The 23,035-nt window shown below is 41.3% G+C and overlaps 1 long non-coding RNA gene across 1 annotated transcript in view; it reads left to right on the forward strand.

The window, feature by feature from the left end:
* Positions 1–18,069, forward strand: part of LOC140212032 (uncharacterized) — a 34,298-nt gene extending 16,229 nt beyond the window's left edge. Inside the window, exon 3 of the long non-coding RNA XR_011889626.1 lies at positions 17,428–18,069. This is a non-coding gene — a long non-coding RNA (uncharacterized lncRNA). The remainder of the gene's footprint in view (positions 1–17,427) is intronic.
* The last annotated feature ends 4,966 nt before the right edge of the window (positions 18,070–23,035 follow it).

The raw sequence follows: 23,035 nt of genomic DNA on the forward strand, positions 1-23,035 counted from the left end.
CACATGCAGCTGTAGAGGTCAGGTCGTTGGGTTTACTTAAGGCAGAGATTGATAGGTTCTTGATTGGACATGGCCTCAAAGGTTATGGGAAGAAGGCCGAGAACTGGGCTTGAGGAGGAGGGATAAAAGGATCAGCCATGATTAAATGGCGGAGCAGACTCGATGTGCCAGATGGCCTATTATGTCTTATGGTCTATGGTCTAATTCTGGAGGCAATGGAAACAAGAATATCTGCAAACACTGCAAGTTGTTGTCAGAAATGGGAAAAGTCATGCTCTAACATTGAATAAGGTGATGTTGTGCTTCCGATGGATAGCAGAGTAGCCTGAAATGACTGGCCCATGGCATTAGAAATGCACACCTTTCCAAGTGAAAATGGGGGAGTTCACAAAGTAGAGCTCAAGGTGACAAAGCAAGCATCAAGCAAAAAAGTTCTTCAGGTCTGCGTCTGAGATTGTTCTCCTTCTGAAGAAGTAAGACTGGACTTTATAACCCATTCAATTAATTATTTGTGACATCTTTATAGATGCCAGGCAAGGAGTTCTCAGGCTTTTACTTTGAAGTAAAAGCCCTGCTGACTTTTATTCTGATGACTCATTGCCTTTAAATTCGAACACCAGTTGGACAACATGAGGAGAGCAGCTATTTGGCTTTGGCAGGGTTTTTCAGCCAGACTGAAGCACATTTACACAGTCCTACATTGTCTTTTCTTTGTTTGTGCCATGATAAATCATTGCCTTTAAGCCATGTTTTAGTTCATAAAGGAGAACGCTACCTGAGCAATATTTTGTGTTAATATTACGTAAAAGTTTATTCCCAATTATCGGTATAGTGTTTGACAAGCCTTGGTAATTTAATGAATACATATATGATATTAATCTGCTGCATTACTTTAAAACTTTGCTTACACATGTTGTTAACGATTTTGAATATTTTACATTTAAGTCTAGCTTCATATATTCCTAATTTCTTATGAATGTCTGACTTAATTGTCATAAGCTTGCTGTATTAAGTACTGTCGGTAGTTTTCTGGTTCGTTCTCGGTTTTACTCTTACTCAATTGTTTGTGTGTGTGCTGCCCAAATAGAGCATCTGGAGCTTGGACACTACATCCTGACTCCCATGTTCATTTGAGTGGAGTTTGGCTTACTGATGAATTGTGTACTTCCTGCTTCACACGCAAAGAGAGCAGCACAGATTCCATTGTATTATTTGAAGAAAACCAGGAAATGAATGATCATTCATCAATGCATTACTGACTGTGAGATGTTTTTGTAAACAAATTGCATGTAATATTTCCTCTATCATAACAATAAATCCACATCAAAGTGCATCATTTGCATAAAGAGTTTAATTTTTTTATTTTAGAATTATAGCATGGAGTAAACCCCTTGGCCCTTTGAGCCACACTACCCCGTCAACCTCCGGCAAATTCGATAAACCTTAATCCAATCATGGGACAGTTTACAATGACCAATACATCTTTGGGGCCGGAGCACCTTGGGAATGCCCATGTATTTTACGGAGTGGACGTACAGAGACTCCTTACGGAGCAGCAGCTGAATGCAGAATGCCCCGAGCTGTAATAGCATCGCTATTACATCTCCTAAAGTAACAGATGACTGAACTTTGGGGTAAGGAGACTGGATGTTGGATGTGAGAGGACTGGATGTTGGGGTGAGGTGGATGGTGTGTGTGAGAGGTCGAGATGTTGAGTGTGAGAGGACTGGATGTTGAGTGTGAGAGGACTGGACATTGGGTGTGAGAAGAAGGAATGTTGGAATGAGGTGGATGGTGAGTGTGAGAGGACTGGACATTGGGTGTGAGAGGTCTGGACATTGGGGTGAGAGGTCTGGACATTGGGGTGAGAGGACTGGAAACTGGGGTGAGGAGACTGGACATTGAGTGTGAGAAGATGGGATGTTGGAGCGAGGTGGATGGTGAGTGTGAGAGCCCTGGACATTGGGGTGAGGAGACTGGATATTAGGTGTGAGAGGACTGGGCCTTGCAGTGAGGAGAGTGGACATTGGAGTGAGGTGAATGGTGGGTGTGAGAGGACTGGACATTGGGGTGAGGAGAGCGGACATTGGGGTGAGGTGGATGGTGAGTGCAAGAGAACTGGTTGTTGGGTGTGAGGGGACTGGACATTGGGGTGAGGAAAGTGGACATTGGTGTCACCAAGGACATTTCATGGCTTCTTTTGGCCTGCTTGAGCACCTTCTTATGATCTTTATATCCTACAAGGGCCTGGTCTCATTTTAGCTTCCTAAACAATATGTATGTCTTTTTCCTTCCTGACTAAATTTAGGATCTCTTGGGTCATCAAGGGTTCCCTTGTCTTTACTCCTTGCCAAAATATATTGACCCCGAAGTCTGATCAGCTGGTCTTTAAATAGCTCCCACATGTCAGATGTGGACCTGCCCAGCTGCAGCTGCTCCCAATCAAGACCTCTTAGCTCCACTTTTACCCTGTCAAAAATTAACCTCCCTGAATTTGGTACCTTCCTGCTAGATCTGATTTTATCCTTATAACCATCTTAAACATAATGAGATTTGGTCAGTTTTCCCAAAATATTCACCCGCTATCAAAGTTCAAAGAAAATCTAAGTAACATAGTCGAATCAATGAAAGACCGCACCCGACAGGACAGACAAACAACCAGTGTGCAAAAGGCAACAAGCAGGACAAATACAAAATAGAACAGTAATAAGTAATAAGTATTGAAAACATGAGATGAGGAGTCCTTGAAAGAGAGACCATATTTGTGGGAACAGTTCAGTGACAGGGTGAGTGAGTTTGAATGGTTATCCCCATTGGTTCAAGAGCCTGATGGCTAAGGGCTAATATCTGGTCCTGAACCTGGTGGTATGGGTCCTGAGGCTCCTGTATTTTTTGCCTAATGGCAGCAGCGGGTGGGCGTCCTTGACGATGGATGCCTTTTTCCTGCAACGGCACTCAATGGTTGTGAGGTCTTTACCCATGATGGACTCAATGGTTGTGAGGTCTTTACCCATGATGGACTGGGCCATATCCATTAATTTTTGTTGGCTTTCCAGTTCAAGGGGATTGGTGTTTCCATACCAGGACATAAAGCAATCAGTCAATACACCCTCTCCCACATATCTATAGATATTTATCAAAGCTTTAGATGACATGCTATATCTTCCCAAGTTTCTAAGAAAGTAGAGGTACTGCCATGCTTTCTTTGTTATGCCACCTCTGTGTTGGATCCAGGACAGATCCTCTGAAATAGTAACACTGAGGAACTTAAAGTTGCTGACCCTCTCCGCCTCTGATAGCCAGTGAGGATTGGCTCATGGACCTCTGGTTTCCCTCTCCTAAAGTCAATAACCAGCTCTTTGGTCTTGCTGATATTGAGTGAGATGTTGTTGTTCCAGCACAACGCTGCCAGATTTTTAATCTCCCTCCTATATGCTGATTTGTCACCACCTTTGATTTGACCAATGACAGGAGTATTGTCAGCAAACTGTGATATGGGAGTGGAGCTGTACATAGCCTCACAGTCATAAGTATAAAGTGAGTAGAACAGAGTAGGCTAAGCACACGGCCTTGTGATGCTCCTGTGCTGATGGAGATTTTGAATGAGATTATTACTGATTCAAATTGACTGGGGTCTGCAAGTGAGGAAAATGAGGATCCAATTGCACAAGGAGGTATTGAGGCCTAGGTCTTGGAGATTATTGATTATTTTTGAGGGGATAATAGTATTAAATGCAGATCTGTAGTTGATAAAGAGCATCCTAATATATTCATCTTCACTATCCATTTTTTCCAGAGTTGAGTGAAAAACCAACTCTGCTGTGACCTGTTGTGAGAGTAGGCAAATTGGAGTGGGCGCAAGTCATTTCTCAGGCAGGGGAGGTTTGTTTCATCACCAACCTCTCAAAGCATTTCATCACAGTGAATGAATGTGCTACTGCTACAGGTCTGTCTCCGAGCCTGGCTCATTTCTAAAAACCAGATCCACTATGTTTTCTCCTCTAGTTGGGCTCTCCACAAGTTGTTTCAAGAATTGCTCTTGGATACAATGAAAATAACTCTACTAAGGAAGTTCCATTTGATACTGGGAAATTTAATGTCCCCCTTCATGACAACTCTGTTATTTCTGTACATTTCCATAACCCATCTTCAAAACCGTTTCTCCATCTCTCAGTGACTATTGGGAGGCCTGTAATATAATTCCATCAATATAATTGCAGCTTTCTTACTTAAGAGCTCCATCTCAAATTTCTTTCTTGTTTAATGAAGTTCCCAATAAATCAGGAGTTTTGTGATCCTTTCAATGCTGTGTATGTTTCCAACACAGAAATAATCATCAGAAATATGTTGCCTTCTCAGTGGTGCCCCAATAGTTAACTACAGTAATCTAACTAGAGATTTGTAGTGAGGTTTGGAAAAAGTAACTTGTTTCATTAAAATATTTAATATTAAGGACATCGATCTTATGTATAATGTTGTTTGATAATATTTAACGCCAGAGCTTCTAACTTATTGCAGATCATTATATCTTCCTGTCATTTATCATTTCCAACAACAATTCATTCTTTCTCACTCCAATCCAAAATATGCAAAAATGATAAATGTTAATGCAACATATCCTTTAGTAACACTACGAGCATAAAATAAAAGCTGAATAGCTGATAGAATTCAGGCTCATGCACTTCATCATACATGATTATTGGAACTCCAGTAAAGCAGTAATGTCCTATTTGGAGGTGAGTACAAGACAATTTATAGTCCGAGGTGTGGATCAATGTTTATGCTGCTATATATTAGTTATGAGTTACAAAATGGCTATAAAATAACGAAGTTTGGTGTTAGAATATTTCTAATTAGCAATGAAAACTCTGCAATGGACTGAAGCTTTGGAGGGGATGTTGCTGTCCAAGATGGCTGCCAATTTTCATAACAAGGACCAGATTTGTTATAGGTAAGGATTTTGTGTGAGAAGTAGCTTTTAAGCTTTGGATTTTGGTATTTTTCTGCCCTACAGGTTATGCATATCAATTGGTTCAAATCTATTTCCTATTTAAATACACGTAATCAATGGAAAGTTAGCATTGTTAGTTATCTTAACCAATCTTTTCTGGATTTTCATCGAATTGGAACGCATGCTTAGTTGTTTCTGCGCAGTTCTATTTACGCATATTAAACCAATCAACAGGAATCCAATGGGGAGAGAATGCACCATTGCAACAGGATGCTTGACTTCACTTTATGTTCAACAGCATTATCATCTACCAACATCCTGAAGTTACCATTGACCAGAAGTAAACCTCAATAGTTGAATAGCTGCCTTCTTTACTGTAATAACATTATGAACTTTAACTAGCCACAGCTACTAGAGTAAGTCACAGGCTGGATATCTTGCAGTTAGTGACTTTGCCACAGACATCCCTAAACGATTCCACTGTCATCAGGGGACATGTCAGGATGGTGATGAAATTGTTTCCAACTAGAACTATGACATCAAAGAAACTCAATATTCTCTAAGAGAAAGATTCTAACTTGGTTGGCATGTGATCAACTATACAAACTTTAAATCTTTCCAATACTGACCACCATGGCGACGACATCTGATATCTACAAATTACACTGGAGCAAGTTGTCAAGACTTCCCTCACAGCCCATGACCTCTATCCCTTGTCATGTACCTTTTGCTAGGCCTTATTGAATTGAATCGAATTTATTTAAACTTACATCCATCCCACAATGTGAGGGAGTAAAAATCTTTGTGTCATGACTCCGTCACTATGTACAGACATATGAATTTGTAAGCTGCTGAGACGGTTTGTGGTTGGGGTGAATGGTGTCCCCGATGATCATCCAGGCCTTCTTTCTGCACCTGCTGCTGTAAATGTCCTCAATGGAGCGAAGTTCATATCCACAGATGCACTGGGCTGTCTGTACCACTCTCTGCAGTGCTCCAGCGATCATGATTGGTGTAGTTCCTGTACTAGGTGGTGATACAGCCAGTCAGGATGCTCTCAATGGTGCCCCTATAGAAGTTCTTGAGGATGTGGGGGCGCATGCCGAACTTTTTCAGTCGTCTGAGGTGGAAGGGACACTGTTGCGCTTTTTTTGCCACACAGCTGGTGTATACAGTCCAAGTGAGATCTTCGGTGATGTGTATATTGAGGAACTTGAAATTATTCACCCTTTGAACTACAGTCCCACCAGCTGTGAGCCTGTCTCTATTCCTCCTGTAATCCATGATCAGCTCTTTTGTTCTTTGGATATTGAGGGAGAGGTTGTTATCTTGGCACCACTGTGTAGGCTGTAGGCTGTCTTGTCACTGCTAGAAATAAGGCTGATCAATGTTATGTAATCTGCAAATTTGACCTCTGTGTGGCAGCACAGTCATGGGTGTAAAGGAAGTACAGGAAGGGACTCAGGACACAACTCTTTATGACAAAGAGCCAAAGAAAAACACAGAGAGTGGATCTGTTTATAAGCATGCTTATTACTTGCAAGGAGAAGACCACCAACTATTCCTCAAATGGATGGCAGGTGGCTTCTGTTTTACAGCCTACAAAGTTCATTTTTTTTTATATAAGCTGTCAGGCTACTCTTTGGCTGTTATCTTTGACCTTCACTTAGCAGCTGTAGTGCTTTTATTCAGAGCCACTCAATGTACCGAATTTCCCTTAGTTACACACCAAACAATGATCAGAACATTACATGTTTCCTGTCACATATACACATAGCATATAGCAAAGCACTCTGGAATTATGTAGGTTCCATTTTGTCACACTAAAGCATTAAATACATTAAAAATCTAGAAGTTTCAAATATATGTCCACTCCCTCCACCAACTTGAAGAATGAAACAACATGCAGAGAGCCCCCACCCCATGACACGTCTTGATATTGGAATTAGTTCATTGTTGTTACACGTCTTTGTCAAATATAGCAAGGTTATCTTGCATACTGTTCATACAGATCAATTCATTACACAGTGCATCGAGGTAGTGCAAAGTAAAACAATTACAGATGCAGAATAAAGTCTAACAGCTACAGAGGCAGTGCACTGCAAGTATCCTGCTGCAGAAATATGCTACTGTTCCTTCACTATTGCTGGGTCTAAGAATGTCTACCTAATATTGTTTTAGGACTGCTTTCACCAGAAGAAGGTGGCTTACACCCAACTATTCAGTGGTATTTGGGAACTGATATTAAATCTACCCTTGCCAATGATACCAACATCCTGCAATTTTTTATAAAGAAAAGTAAGCTTAGGGAAGTTCTTAATCTAATAGAAGATGGTATAAGTTATAGGTGACAATTAAATGTCTTTACTTTTCAAAATATTGCCCAAAATATTAATAATATTAATATTAATACTGCTGGTCTTCAGAATCAGTTGACTCAACAGTCCAATTTCTCAAGTAAGGCCGAATGCAAGCAGGCAGCAGAACGTTGTCATGCTTTGCTCAAGTCTCGACAAGTGCTATAACAAAAAGAATGGAGTTAAATACTATCACAATGAAATAATAATAACACGTGTATATTCATGAGCGCAATTGGCGTATCTGCTGTACTGCTGAATCCGTGGTTGTGACAAATATATCAATATACTAATTCTTAGACAACATAGAAAATATTCAAAATGTATAATTTAGTGTCTTAATAATATTAACAAATCACATATTTTTCTAGTATTTTTCACATAACTTCGCAAGAATGCTATCATATAAATTGGAGGTTGAACTAGAAACTATAAGGCAATACGGCAAAAAGAAGAAAAAATGTAGATACCTCAGGGTTGTCGGTCTGAAAAAAGTTATAGATTTAGGGAGGATTGAAGCTATGAAAAGAGCTATCTGGGGTATTTCATTTTCAGGGCTGATGGGTAAGCATCATTGTATGAGGTAGAGCATGAATCAGAATTGGGTTTAGTATCACTGGCATATGTCATGAAATTTGTTGCGTTGTTGCAGCAGTACATTGCAATATATAATAAAAGCTATAGATTACAAGAAGTATATATAAAAAAGAAAATTAAATAAATCGTGTAAAAAAAGAAAAAAAATGCTGAGGTTTATTGTCCATTCAGAAATCTGAAGGCAAAAAGGCAAAGGCTGCTGGTGGAGAGGTAAAACCTTCAAGCTCTTGTACCCCCTCCTTGATGGTAGCAACGACAAGAAAGTGTCACCTGGGTGACAGGGGTCCTTAATGGTGAATGGCACCTTTTTGAACATGCCCTGATGGAGCTGGCAGAGTTTACAGCTTTCTGCAGCTTTTTCCAATCATGTGCAATGGCCCCTCCATATCAGACAGCGAAGCAACCAGTTAGAATGCTCTCCATGGTACATCGGTAGAAATTTACGAGTGTCTTTAGTAACATACAAAGTATCCTCAAACTCTAATGAAATATAACCACTGCAATGCTTTCTTTATAACTACATCAAAAAGTTCAGCTCAGGATAGATCCTCAGAGATGTTGATACCCAGGAACATGAAACTGCTCACCTTTTCCACTTCTGATCTCTCGAGGAGAGATTATTCCCCTACCTTCCCCTTCCTGATGTCTGCAGTCAATTCCTTGATATTGCTGGTGTTGAGTGCAAGGTTTTTGCTGTGGCACCACTCAACCAGCTGATCGATCTTGCTCTTGTACGCTGCCTCATCACCACCTGAAATTCTGCCAACTATATTTGTGTCATTGGCAAATTTATAGGTGGTGTTTAAGCTGTGCCTAGCCACATGGGTGTAGAGAGAGTAGAGCAGTGGGCTAAGCACATATTCTTGAGATGCGCCAGTGTTGATTGTCAATGATGAGGAGATCTTATTTCCAATCCACACAGACTGTTGTCTCTCTATGAAGAAGTCAAGGATCTAGTTGCAGAGGCAGGTACAGAGGCCCAGGTGGTGGAGCTTGTGAATTAAAACTGAGGGTATGATTGTGTTCAACACTGATCTGTAGTCAATAAATAGCCTGTCGTAGGTATTGTGGTTGTCCAGGTGATCCAAGGCCGAGTGGAGAGCCAGTGAGATTGTATCATCTGTAGATTTATTGCGGCAATAGGCAAATTGCAGAGGGTCCAGGTGCTTGATTAGGCCGGAGTTAACTCTGGCCATGACGACCTCTTAAAGCACATCATCACATTTGATATGACTGCCACTGGACAATAGCTCTTGAGGTATCTCATCCTGCTCTTCTTGGGCACTTTTATGGTTGTCACCCTTTTGAAGCAGTTGGGAACCTCTAAATACAGCAGAGAGAGAGTGGAGATGTCCTTAAACACTCTCACCAGTTGGTTGGTACAGGTTTTTGGAGTCCCACCAGGTACACTATTAAGGCCTGATGCCTTATGAGGGTTTACCCTCTTGAAAGATGTTCTGATGTCGGCCTCCGAGGCAGAGATCACAGGATAATCAGATTCTGCAGGGATTCACACAGGTGTAGTCTTATTTTCCCTTTTCAAAGAATGCATTATATATTTTCATGATGTTAGGTCTTGCTTTGAAGAAAGTAATGCCCTACAAACTCTGCCAGAGCTGATGTGCATCTGATTCTATCTCCAACCTCAATCCAAATTGCTTTTTCACCCTGAAAATAGCTTTCCATAGGGTGTACAAAAACATGATTAGCAACAAAATGAACAGAGGCAGCAGTGATTTGGAGGAAATTGATAAACTCATGTAATCCTTGGCAAATTATTGAGTGAGTACACAATTCTGAGATTATTAAGGATCAGGATGCTACTTAGCTAATCATTCTTCTAAGATTAAACCAAACTATTCCCACACCTTTAGATGGTGAAGGTTTCCAGGATTTTCTTTGTCCTCTCCTTCAACACACTCCCATTCTACACATCCATGCAAACCAGTCGTTACCTGACAGATTATATTCTCCTTTTACCTCTAATCTTGACAAGTCCAAACCTTAATGTACCTATTATTTCTGAATCCAAGTGGCAGTACTTTCCGTTTAATCAGACACTCAGCTACCTTCCAGCAAGCCCCAGTGCTGACAATGATATTGCATGGGATCTGGATAACCAGAATTAGCCATAACAACTTGTTTCTTGATTTCTGCTGCTGCTGTTCTGAGGCAGCCCTTGGGAGGCATGTAAGAACTGTCCATGGATGAGCCTCCTTTCAATTTATGAAACTGGCCCTCAGGGCGATGAGTTTGATCACTGTTTAAATCTCATCATAGCAGGGTGGCTGCTCCAAGGAACTCAGCAGTGCTGAGAATTAAATCTTTATCTCAGCAGTGCAGCAATTAGGTATGTTGCTACAATGCACTGTGCAACCAGATCTCTTGTAAACACTATTCTTTAATTGGCTAGTACCAGAATAGACACAGAGTATCTCTGGTGTTTCAACAGAATGAGAGCTGCCTTCTGATATTTTCCAGCTTAGCGACAGAGACTCCAACACACCGGGTTGGTGCAATTGGATCCTGCTGGTTGGCATTGCCCACAGACTGGGTTTATGATCAGGTGGATCAATACTGTTGCTGGTTCCGCTTCAGTGGCTGGTTTTGAGCCTTGAGTGAGAGAGAACAGGAGTGAGCCTTGGGGACTCCAGCATTGAAAACAGCCTAAACCACCCTCTCACCTTACAAGTTCTGACAACAGTTGTCCTTTTTCCCTTTCTGTCAATTGGCCAAACATCTGCTACATTGCTCAGATTGGGGGTGTGTTATGCAACCGATGCTTCTGCTGCTACTCTATTTTGTAGCATGAGTGCTAACCATGATCCCTCTTTGCAGGGCAGAATGCAAGTTTGCTAACTTTAATTGCAACCAGTGATAATGTTTCAAAGAGGGCGTCTGCATAGCAGGTCACATCATCTTCTATCAGTAGAGAATCTTAATAGCTTCAAGATCAGAAACCTAATGTTCTGATATTTCCTGTTTCTGTGGAAACCATCCAATGTTTCTTCCATGCCCCCACTAGTCCATGAAGAACCCTTGAGGAGATACATGACAAAAAACTCATCTGAATCTGTAGATGAACTGAGCTTTCCACATACTGTATCCAGCATTGGGTCAAGATTTTTTCTAGAACTTCTGCTGGAGTGTTGGGTGTTTACAGAATCTTGGCTGGATCCTGAATTGTTGGATAAGACATTTTGGTTCTGAGAATCTTTTCTCTATCACATTTGCACCCAGACTTTGGTGTCAGTATTGGAGAAATCATGTGGCTCAGACTCCATCATAGTAGGTCTGAGATATGGTCTGTTGCCCTCAGTGTCCCCTCAGTCCTTGCAGCAAGTATCTAACTGACTGACATACTCCCTGACATTATAGTATGGGCACGTTATACAGTCTTGTGCACCCTGCCAGAACCACCACAACAAGTTCTGGTGTAGGTTGCATCTGTTCATTGGAGTGTGGAAAGAACTGCAGTGAAAATACCTATGTCAGGATGCTGTTTACTGTCTATAGCTCAGCATTTAACACCACCATTCCTACAGTCCTGATCAAAAAGCTACAGACCTAGGCCTCTGTACCTTCCTCTGCAGCTGGATCCTCGACTTCCTAACTAGAAGACCACAATCTGTGCAGATCGGAAATAACACCTCCACCTCACTGCCAATCAACACTGGCGCACTGCAGGAATGCGTGGTTAGCCCACTGCTCTTCTGTCTCTACACCCATACTGTGTGGGCATAGCTCAAATACCATCTATAAAATTGCTGATGATACAACCGTTGTTGATAGAGTTTCAGATGGTAACAAAAGGGTGTACAGGAGATATACCAGTTAGTTAAGTGGTTTTTGTAGCACCAACCTTGTACTCAACAAGACCAAAGAGTTGATTATGGTCTTCAGAAAGGGTAAGCTAAGGAAACACAAGCCAATTCTCATAAAGGGATCAGAAGTGGAAAGAGTAAGCAGTTTCAAGTTCCTGGTTGCCAATATCTGAGGACTTAACCTGGATGCAACATATTAATACAGCTATAAAGAAGGCAAGATGGCTGCTAGATTTTATCAGGCATTTGAGGAGATTTGGTTTGACAACTAAAACACTTGAAAACTTCTACAAATGTACCATGGAGAGCAATCTGTCTAGCTGCATCACCGTCTGGTTTGTAGGGGTGGTGTCTACTGAACAAGATTGAAGTAAGTTGCAGAAACTTGTTAAAGTAGTCAGCTCCATGGAAAACTTGTAAAAGTAGTCAGCGATGGGTACTAGCCTCCATCATATCCAAGACACCTTCAAGGAGTAGTCCCTTAGGAAGCCAGCACCCATCGTTAGCAATCCCCACCAGGACATACCATCTTCACATTGTTACCTGTGGAAACGAGGTACAGAAGCCTGAAGGCGCACACTCAGCAATTCAGGAACAGCTTCTTCCCCTCTGCCATCCGATTTCTAATTGGACATTGAAACCATGAAGACCATCTCACTACTTTTTGATTCTGTTGTTTTGCACTATTTATTTAAATTTAACTATGTAAATAACATACATATACTTAATGTAACTTGTTTATTTCTCTGTATTTATTTATCATGTATTTCATTGTACTGCTGCTGTAAAGGTAACAAGTTTTACAACATATGCCAGTGATAGTAAACCTGATTCTGATTCTGCTGAGATAAAACTATATTGTCTGTCCCGCAGATGAGACTTTTTAGTGAGGCCAATTTTGCCTATTCAGGATAAAATAAAAGGTCTCTTCAGACTTCCTTGCAGAATGAGTGTGTTCCCTTTGCTGCTGTCTCTATACTTATCACATAGCCAACATGAAAAGTCAACTGAGAATCAGACTGTAATTTCTCCACTGGATGGAGTCTTAACCAATAGTCAAGGACAGAGTTGCCTCAGGACAATGTTCCAGGATCAATCAATGCCAACCGCTACGTTAATGATCTTCCCTCAGTCATAAAATCCAATGACTGCATAATTTCATTTGCAACTCCCCAGGTAGTAATGTAACTCCCATGGCAAGTCTTTCTCAGGAATTAGAATTATAAACTTTTTTTATGAGTAGATTTCATAGCCAACAGGTATGAAATAATGACCATTTCCAACAAGTGAGAATCTAACTCACATCCTTCAAAGTCACCATCAGTAGATGCCCCACTGTCAAGGTTTTACAGGGCCTTGTTTCGTCTGAAGTATAATGACCAGTACATACATGAAATTGGGCTTAGTATCCTGTGGAGACTAGCTCACTTGACTCTATAAAGTCTTGATGCCAACAATGAGGTGTAAGTGAAGATTGTGGGGTTGAATAATCAGTTTGCCAACAAAAAACCAGTCAAGTATCACAATGATAAGCAACATCTTCGGCCATCCATCACTCTAACTGTTTATTTCAACCGCAGCAATAGCGAGGGCCATTTACAGTGCTACATGTTGCAAACCTGTCAAAACCTGTTTAACAACATTGCAAAACCAGCAACCTCCAGTACAAAGATTGACAAGGGCATTTGGTTGGTGATGTCATCAAATGTAAATTTCTCAAATCATGCCCATCCCAACTTAGAAATATATTTCAAACTTCAAGATTCAAGATTGCCCATTGTCATTCTTCAGTACATGACTGTGAAGGAGAATGAAATGATTGTTACTCCAGATTCAGTGCGGCATTAAAAAAAAAGGCATAAAGAACACAAAACAATAATAAAAAACACTAAAGAAACACACAATAAATATAACTATAACAGGAAACCTTAAAAATGTACAAGTAAATGGACTGATTGTATGGATATGTGAATGTAGTGGTGATGGAATTTGATGAGGTGGGTTAATGGTTGGAGTGTTCATCAGCCTGATGACTTGGGGAAAGTAACCATTTTTTAGTCCAGTTGTCCTGGTGTAGATGCCGTGTAGCTTCTTTCTGGATGGGAAGAGGGACAAATAGTCCATATGCAGAGTGGATGGAATTCTTCATGAAATTGCTGAGCACCTTTAGTTGATGGTGGGTAAGCTGGTGCCAGTGATGTGTTGGGCAGTTTTAACTACCCGTTGTTGAGCTCTCCTCTTCACTGTAATGCAGCAGGTTAGGATGCTTTCATCTGTAGAAGATTGTGAGTGTACATGTGCAGAGACCAGCTCTCTTCAGCCTCCTCAGACAGCAGAGGTGCGATAACCTTTCTTAACTGTGAAGAATGTGGCTTGGGACCTTGAGATGTTGTGCGAGTTGTGTACTCCCAAGAATCTGAAACTGCTCGCAGTTTGCACTGCTGTGTCACTGATATTAAGAGGGGTGTGAGTGGTGTGGGTTTTCCTGAAGTTGATAACCTTCTCCTTTGTCTGGTTGGCATTGAAAAAGAGGTTACTTGCCTGTTAACAGGCCTTGGGCTCTTTCACTTCCTCTCTGTAGGCCATCTCATTGTTGTTGCTGATGAGCCCCACCACTGTTGGCGACAGTGGCGAACTTGACAATGTGATTGCTCGGGTGTTTGGCTGTGCAGTCATGTGTGAGCAGAGTGTACAGCAGTGGGCTCAGCACAGCACTTGTTTCTTATTGTTCAGTAAAACCTCGGAGTAACAACACTGCAAGAATACCTTTGCCCAGGACTGCAGAGATAAAGGAGAATGTTTTGCCACTCAGTTCTCAGAGACAATTAGAAATGAGCAATAAATTAGCAATTCTTTGCGCTGTCCTGAACTATAAAAGTGGTAGACAAGTGTAAGGTTTTCTTTGTTAACATTATTCTTGCTATATTTGTCCTCACTCTGGGAGCTGAAATTGTGAGCTGTCAGTGGAATTGCCATGTGCCTTGAAACTGGGATCTGAAATTGTGAATTTGTACTGGTCAGACAGATACATCAGTGAACTATCAGCAGCGAAGTTAGGCGACACAAAGTCAGTAAATGTCTCGTATTGATTATTTTCTGTCGCTAAAGGTAAGAGAACTGTGGGCGATTTTACTCGCACTACCACAGGCTTTGTCCAGTGCCTCGCTGTGCCTTTTGACTCAGTCCGTGTTCTTTGCAGTTGTCACCTCTATATGCATTCACACCTATTGGGAGTCCACCCTGGAAAGGACTCACTCCTCTTTCAATTGTTCATCTCTATGTAAGATGCTGATATCAAACAGCCCTTTCGCATTTGTCTAACTTTCACCAGTCCAACCAACCCCTAGGTCTCTGTACCCCTACAGTTCTGGCTGGCTTCTTGCACCTCCCCAGCTTTCAAACTCGACCATGAGCGACCGTGCATTCAGTTCCAGGACCACCAGGACACTTTGCACGACGTTACTTTATCGTAAATTTTTGTTGCTCAGTGTGTTTCAGTCTGTTGCTTGCAGCTATACAGTAATTGTTCATTCACATCGTTCAATTCAATGTTTAACATGAGAGGACATGCATTTCTGGTGAGAGAGGTTAAGTTCAAGAGAGATGTGTGGGCATTTTTATTGCATAGAGCGTGGTGGGTGCTGGGAATGTGCTGCCAGGCATGGTGGTGGAGGTATTTAAAAGGTTCTTAAGTCAGCACATCAGTATGTAAAGACTGGACTGAACTGAATGGGGAGATGTGTAAGCAGAAGGGATTAGTTTAGTTAGGTGTTTAATTACTAGTTTTACTTGTTCAGCATGACATCATAGGCCAAAGGTCCTATTCCTATGTTGTATTGTTCCATGTTCCCTGATTTAGTATCTTGGATACATCCATTATCCACCATGGCCACAAGATGTGAAGAAAGCAAGAGAAGGTCAGGGAGAACTGTGATCTGGGGAAACTTGAACTGAAGGAAATTGTGCAAGCTTCTCCCTCAACATCTCTTTCCCGCACTAGCCCCTCAGCCCTTGGTTCCATTGGTCTTGAATATACTTAGTGACTGAGTTACCACAGCTCTCTTGGATGATGAATTCCAAAGAATCCCACCTTCTGTCAGCGAGTCTTTATTTTAAAATGTAATCCTTAGTTCCATTAACACCAGACTGGGAAACAACCAGCTTTCTATCTTTTAAAGCCCCATGATAATTCTAGGGTAAAATGTGCACTTGTCATTTTCCTACACTCTGAGGGCTATGGGCCCCTCTGCTGAATACCTCCTCATGGGATTATTTCCAAATCCCAGATGTTGACCTGGTGAACATTTACTGCATTCTCTCAATCACAAATATAACCTTTCTTAGGTAGGGAGACAGAATCTATGAGCAGCTACAGAGTTCCCAGGGTCCCCTATAATTATAACAGGATGTCTTGTACTCAGATCTTGTAATGCATACCAAACTGGTGTTGGTCATCCTCATGTTTGTTATTCTTGGGTTTTTAGTGATCTATTTATGAGGTTATCCAGATGACTCCGTAAATTTCTCAAAACTGTCAAAAAACTTCAGATGCTAGATATCCTCTCAAAACTGTCAAAAAACTTCAGATGCTAGCTAATGCTTAAAACACTTAACAGGTTAGGCAGCATCTGTGGGATGAGAATCAGAGCTAATATATTAAGCCAAAGGCCTTTCATCAGAATTTTCAATCCCTCACCATTTAGACAAAAGGTCTCCATGTTTTTCAAGGAAGATGAGGATCTCACATTTTCTTCCCCATTTACAATCTCTAGTTCACTTAGTCTGTAACACTTCAAGGTCTCTCTGTATTCAGAAGGAATTTCTATCTACAGTGAGTGGTTGGCACATATCATATGGATGTAGAGAAGAGTCATAGAGTCATGCAATTCAGTAACAGGCCCTTCAACCCACTCCATCTATGCTGACCATCAGGTACTTATCAAACTGACACTTGTTTGCTGGGGATTAATCCCCAAAGTGAAAAGGAGAGAATATGGCGAAATAACAGAGATAATTGGATTGGGTAAAGCATAAAGAGTGGATTTGACTAATTGGACTTGATGGGCTGTTTTAGTGCCCTAGACCCTGTACTGAAATCCTGGAAATCTGGTGCTCTGTCAATGCAGTAAAAAGAAGAACAAAAGTAGAGTGAGAGTTTCACACAGGATCGTCACCCTAATCCATACTGAGAGAAAGGATGGAGGGAAGGCAGAGAAATGTTTTACTCTGGATTAAGGGTTGCTAATGGAGATAAGATAGACGACACTGTTTTCCACAGCTGCTGCTCCCAACTCCCAACCAGTTGTTTTTCCTTTCAGTAATCTCTGTAATCATCTGACACATAAACCCTTGAGAAGTGAATTCTGTGGTGATGAAACAGGTTTTGTGCTTCCTAGTTCATGTTGGTGATTCAGTTAAACTATTCACTCTCAAGTTTAGGGTATAGTTGGCAAAATTGGCTAGTATTATGCAAGCATGTTGCTCTTGCATTTCGTGATGTATCACATTGTACCACTGCAATGCATAATGACAGCTGGCATCCCATAACATTTCAGCAGAAAAACAAAAGCCAAACATGTTGGAGTAAGATTGATTCACACGTAGTCCTGACAGATAAGGAGTTGCTCGACTCAAATGAGTGAGTCAGCTCTGCTGAGAGATCTCAGACCTGTAACATTATCTGTTTTTCTCTCCACAGATGCTGCCCTACCTGCTGAGTGTTTCCAGTATTTCTGTTTATTCTTCAGATTTACAGAATCTGCAGTTGATTTAGTCCAAGATTTCATTTTCCGGACTTACTTCTAAACTGAAGTTATGTTCTCAAACTGATGAAGCGATTGCGATTTCTACTCCCTGAATTACTAATCCATTAATATTATTCCCACAATTTCATACTCCACCATAATCTATCTCATCCTGTCTGAGGGTGATATTCCTGAACTTGTTTATTTCATGCTGTAGCCCATTCACCTGACTGAAGAATCCAAGGACAGCATTTTAACTGTCTGCATCACAGTCTGGTATTGGGGTGGGGGCACTGCACAGGATCGAAATAAGCTGCAGAGAGCTGTGAACTCAGTCAGCTCCATCATGAGCAACCTCTGTAGTATCCAGGACATCTTCGAGGAGCGATGCCTCAGGAATGCGGTGTCCACCATTAAGGGCCCCATCACCTGGGGCATGCCTTGTTCTCATTGCTACCATCAAGAAGGAGGTACAGAAGCATGAAGACACATACTCAGCAATTCAGTAACAACTTCTTCCCCTCTGCCATCCGATTTCTGAATGGACATTGAACCCATGAACACTACCTCACTACCTTTTTATTTCTATTTTTGCACTGCATATTTAACTATTTAATAAAAACATAGTTTTTATTGAAGTCACAGTTGTTTTTCTATTATTACAGTATGTTGCATTGTACTGTTGCTGCAAAGATATCAAATTTCACAACATATGCCAGTGATATTAAACTTGATTCTGATTCTGAGGACGAGTGTAAAATGCGGGCCAGAATACAGCTAACCGTAAATGACGGTTAATTTCTTTATTGGAATAGGTTTTATTTTCTCTCCCCTCTCACTTGTGAATGCTAACAGTGTGTGTGTTTAAAATGCTAGTCTGAGTTGTCTTTAGTTTTGTTTGTGAACTCAGACAGGCAAAAAAAGGATGTCATAAACTCAAGAAAATCTGCAGATGCTGGAAACCCAAAACAACACACACAAAATGCTGGAGGAGCTCAACAGGTCAGGCAGCATCTATGGAAATGAACAGATAGTCGATGTTTGGGCTGAGACCCTTCTTCAGGACCGAGAAGGAAGGGGGGATGATGCCAGAATAAAAAGATGGGGGGAGGAGAAAGAGGCGAGCTAGAATGTAATAGGTGGAGCAAGTGTGTGGGAAAGGTAAAGGGCTGGAAAAGAAGGAATCTGATGAGAGGTGGGCCATGGACCCAGGAGGAAGGTGACAGGCGGGTGAGAAGAGGTAAGGGGACGGGGTGGGGAATAGAAGAAGAGGGAGGGAGAGGGAAAATATCTTTTATTTATGAAATTGATATTCATGCTATCAGTTTGGAGGCTACCCAGACAGAATATAAGGTGTTGCTCCTCCACCCTAAGGGTGGCCTCATCTTGGCACAAGAAGAGGCCATGGACCGACATGTCGGAAGAGGAATGGAAACCAAAATTAAAATGTTTGGCCACCGGAAAGTTCCGCTTTTGGCAGATGTATCTCATCCCTGCTGAATCTTTTCAAAACAACAGAAATTTTTAGCAAGTAAACAAAATCATCTCAGTGACTGGAGCTGCATTTTCAGCTTCGCCTTGGTACAATTTTACCCTTAATGAACTCTAGATGTCACTGTTGATTTGCAATAAGCTCCTCGCAGTGACCACAAAGCATGGAGGCGGACTATTTAATAGCTGTGCTGATCAGAAACACTCTGTTCTTCTATCATTTCATGTATGTATGTACGTACATATTTTTATATAGAATCCAAATTGGTTTGTGACTCATGCACACGTGGTTGGGGTCCTTCTATTACTATGGAGTGAATGCTGAAAGCCCACTGGGAAATATCGAGGGATGACATTAAAAGTCAACAAGAGTTGAGCAGCCACCCCCCACAATACAGGGTGATCAGTCAGATGGATGTAAGGGAACAAAGTTCAGCTTCCATTGGCTGTTCGAGATCCTTGAACACTATGCTGTTTAAAATGATATCAATGTGTACTAATTTCTATTCTACTTAAAAACAACTTCATAGCATAAAAATGAGCCACTATTTTGGTGGTGGTGGTAAGCTTTCACCGTTTTACATGACACTGCTCTGTGTGGTTTTCAAGATTCGTCCCATATAATTTAACTTGTAGAGTTCTTTATGTCTACCTTCATTTACATATTTATGCTGCCTCTTACTCTTACAATAGGAATTATTTTTTGCTTGAAGAAGCATGACAAATAGGTTCCAAAGTTCAAGGCACAAGGCAAAGCAAATAAAACCTTTGGAGGAGAACCCTCTTCCTCCAGGTTAACAAACCTCGCACCTTCCACAAGATCACAAAGTTCACCTTTGTTGCTGTGCCCTGCTGTTTGTGAGTTTTCCACGCAGTAGAATGATTGAACGTTGGGAACTTGCATCTTCTGATAACATCTGTTGGTATCCTGTTGTGTGACTTCTCAGGACTCTTAGTCACTGAAAAGCCTATAGTCAGGACGTTATAATTAATATAGAACAGATAACAGTACAGTACAGGAACAGGCCCTTCGTCCCACTATGTTATACCAAACTAATTAAACTAGTAATTGCAAACAAGAGGAAATCTGCAGATGCCGGGAATCCAAACAACACACACAAAATGCTGGAGGAATTCAGCATCTATGGAAAAGAGTAAGCAGTCGATATTTTTGGCCGAGAAGGCCCTTTATTAGGACTAGTAATTAAATGTCAAGCTAAATCCCTTCTGCTTAAATAAGGTGCATATCCCTCAATTCTCTGCATGTCCGTACGCTTATCTAAATACCTCCATCATACTTGCCTCCACTACCACCACCCCCCCCCCCACCGGCAGCACATTCCAGGCACCCACTACTTTGTGTGTAAAAAACCTGCCCCCACCCCCCATCTACTTTGAACGTACCCTCTCTCACCTTAAATGCATGCCCTCTACTGTTGGACATTCAACCCTGGGAAAAAGATATGAGTATTGACTTGTATGTAGAAATTCAAAGGCTTTAGTCTTGCTTCCTGATTCGACCAATATCTGATTTATGAATCATTCAAAACAAAGTGAGTAGCAAAACCAAATCAAGGGTAGAATAAATGCAAAATATTGGGCTCAGTACCGATCCCAGTTACGTTGACTCTCGTGGCCGGTGTCTGATTGATACACCGCAACCTGATGTTGTCATCTCAGGCACTTACCCCTCAATCAGAGGTGACTTGCTTCTGCTCCAATTTCTGGGTTCTGAGGCAACTGGTCAGGTCTTTGTGGGAACCACCAGCTCTTTCACTGACAGGGCAAAAAGTGTCCAATAAGAACAGTGGGAGATGATCTGCTCTTTTCACTTTTTATGCTGAGCTCCTGCGCACCGAATACACGTATATACTCGAAATCCTCAATATCACCCTGACATCTCCACCATGGTGAGGGGTCAGTGCTAAGGATTCCCTGGAGTCAGTGAGGATGCTTCTATTCAGAAGACTAATGACTAATCCTTGAATCTTTTTCTGTGCTCATCTACCTCTTCCTGAAGGTGATCACTGTCTCCCTGCCCTTGACACATTCACCTTTGTTATCTGTCTTTTGTGTGGTGGAGGATTAGTATTTGGTCTGTAGATGGCTATGACAGTGTTGAAGCAGCCACACGTGTCACAGTTGTCGGTCACTTGCCACACCATCTGCTCTGTTAGCTTTGAGTGCAAGAACAATAAAGTGTGCAACAACAAATAAGTTTACTGCAGTTATACAGGATCCTGGTGAGGCTAGACTTCCTGCATTGTGTACAATTTTTATCTCCTTAACTAAACAAACTTGGTATTAAAAGAATGTAGCAATGATCCTCTGGACTGAGTGTTGGAATGTGGAATTCTCAGATGAACAGAATTATTGTTTAGAGTTGAGAAGAATGAGACATTGCACTGGTGAAATTTACAAATGATTGCAGGAAGGATATTTCTTCTGGTAAAAGAGCCTACTTCTTAGGAAAAGATATTTTGGCCCACCATGTCTGTGCCGACCACAATGGCAATCTAACTAATCCCATCTGTCTGCACATAGTCCATACCCCTCTATTCCCTGCCTGTTCACGTGCCTGTTTAAATGCCCTTAAACACAATCATATCTGCTTCTAGCGGTGTGTGGTTCCTATTACTCTGTGTGAAAAACCTGTCTTGCTCTTTCTCCCTTCATCTTAACTCTGACAGTGTTGACAGTTCCACTTTGGGAGTAGAAGACTGAATATTATCCTATCTATATCTCTCATAATTGTATACACTTTTCTGAGGTTGCCCTTCAGTCTTCAATGCTTCGGAGAAAACAATCCAAGTTTGACTGGCCTTTCCTTATAGATAATACATTCCAATGCAAACAGTATCCTAGTAAGCCTCTTCTGTAGCTCCTACATCTTTCTTAAAATGTGATGGTCATTTCTGGTCCTGCACCCAATGTTCTAAATGTAACTTAATTGAAGTTTTATACTCTTGTAACATGACTTTCCAACTTTTATGCATGTCACCCTGAACAACAGAGGAAAGCATGCCTCATGGCTTCTTTACCTCTCTATGCATTTGTCTCACAACTTTCAAGGAGCCATGGACATGTACCCCAAGACCCCTTGGTACATTGATGCTTTTCAAACATCTTTCATTTACTGTATTCTTTGCTCTTGCTTTGGTTCTCCCAAATGCTCTGCCTCACACTTGTTTGGATTAACTTCATCTGCCCATTCTCTGCCCATATTTCTAACTGATTAAAATCTTTTGGTATCCCTTGACAACCTTCCTCACATGAATTATTTCATCAATGTTCCTGTTGTCTGTATATTTACTAATCAGGCAGTTTACCCTCCTTAATCATTGTTATTACTTCCTCAAAAAACTCAATCAGATTTGTGAGATAGGATATTTCTCACACAAATCTATGCTGACTTTTCCTAACGAGTCCGTGCTTTTCCAAATATCAGTAAATCTTGTCACTCGGAATCTTTTCCAATAGTGCCCTTACGACTGATGTGAGGTTCACCGGCCTATAATTTTATGAACTACTCCTGTCGGAATCAGCCATTTAAGACTGAAATGTGAAATTTTATCATTTGAGGATGGTGGATCTTTGGAACTTTGCTCTGGCATCTGTGGATGGCCCGACTTTCAAATCCCACCACAGCAGCAGTGGAAGTTTGGAAGCAAGAGTTCAGGTTCAAGTTCAAATTTATCATCATTCTATTGCAATAATCACAGAAGTATTGGATTGCTTGTCAAAACCAATTGAGCTCACTTTGCCTCATGTGACTCTAGACCCACTGGCATGGATAAAACTGAAAAGGCTTGGCACACTTTTGAGTTGTGAAGTAAATGGCTACGCCAAAGCAGAGAACAAATACAACTGGACAGACCACCTGGCATCAACTGAGTCAACAAATGTGGACACAGCAAAGCCCAGGTAAATTCCATTTTATTCTCTCCACATTCCACTCAAGTCCTTCCAGATTCAACCACTCGTCTGCACAGAAGGAATCATCTACAGTGGCCAGTTAATCTGCCAGTCCTCAGTTCTTTGAAAACTGGAACACCCAGGAGAATCCATGTG

The sequence above is a fragment of the Mobula birostris genome, chromosome 18 (assembly GCF_030028105.1).
Source record: "Mobula birostris isolate sMobBir1 chromosome 18, sMobBir1.hap1, whole genome shotgun sequence".
Classification (NCBI taxonomy): Eukaryota; Metazoa; Chordata; class Chondrichthyes; order Myliobatiformes; family Myliobatidae; genus Mobula; species Mobula birostris.